The 1,052-nt window shown below is 43.8% G+C and overlaps 1 pseudogene; it reads left to right on the top strand.

Annotated features, from left to right (window-relative positions):
- The window catches only part of LOC101583604, an 11,917-nt pseudogene extending 11,736 nt beyond the window's left edge, over positions 1 to 181 (top strand).
- The last annotated feature ends 871 nt before the right edge of the window (positions 182 to 1,052 follow it).

The following is a 1,052-nucleotide window of genomic DNA, read 5'->3' as shown; positions in this document are numbered from 1 at the left end:
TGCTGCCAAAAACAAGACTGGAGTAGCTCCCATCATTGATGTAGTGCGATCGGGCTACTACAAAGTTCTTGGGAAGGGAAAGCTCCCAAAGCAGCCTGTCATTGTGAAAGCCAAGTTCTTCAGTAGAAGAGCTGAGGAGAAGATTAAGGGTGTTGGGGGGGCCTGTGTCCTGGTAGCTTGAAGCTTCTGGACAGGGGGCTCATTAAAATGCTAACAAATGGTTAAAAAAAAAAAAAAAGAATTCAAGGCCAGCTGGCCAAGGTGATACATGTCTGTTATCCCAGAACTTGGGAGGCTGAGGCAGGAGGACATCACAAAGTTTGAGATCACTCTGGGCTACCTAGTGAGTTCAAGGCCAGCCCCCAGACTACATAAATTAAACTCTGTTTCACAAAAGAGAAAGAGTTCAAGGCCAGCCTGGGAAACTTACCAAGACCCCTGTCACAGAAGAGAGGAAGGAAAGAAGGCACTGTTCCTACATTTGTTCTCCACACATCTCTGAGTCTCCCCTTTGCTCTCTCCTCCCTTCTTATTATCTTAGTTTCCACCCCAGAATGATTTACCCATAACAAAACCCTTTCACTCACAAAATGCTTCTTGTCATGTAAGGTAATTTAGTCATAGGTCCAGAGGCTAGGGTGTGACCATCTTAAGGGTATTATACTGTCTACTATACTATGATTTCTTCTTTGTTTTGTTTTATGACTAACTATATCATATATACATAGGCAGTTGTTATTGAGGGGACCCAACAATTCCACTCCTAGGTAAATATCCAAAAGTAGAATGTCGGGCTGGGAAGATGACTCAGTAGAGTAAGCACTTCCCTGGCAAGCGCAAGGGTCTGAGTTCAATCCCCAGTTCTGCCAGAAAAAAAAAAGGTAGAATATCAACTCACTGTACACCTATGATCATAGTAGCATTATTTACAATAGTCAAAAGCTGGACACAACCTAGTGTCCATCAACATATGAATGGGCAAAAACTCTGGGGGCTGGCAAGATAGCTCAGCAGACTAAAGCGCCTGCTTAGACAAGCTTAGGCAAGTGCAG

This window comes from Octodon degus, unplaced genomic scaffold (assembly GCF_000260255.1).
Source record: "Octodon degus isolate 3935 unplaced genomic scaffold, OctDeg1.0 scaffold00021, whole genome shotgun sequence".
Classification (NCBI taxonomy): Eukaryota; Metazoa; Chordata; class Mammalia; order Rodentia; family Octodontidae; genus Octodon; species Octodon degus.
This window is presented reverse-complemented; position numbering and strand designations above follow the sequence as displayed.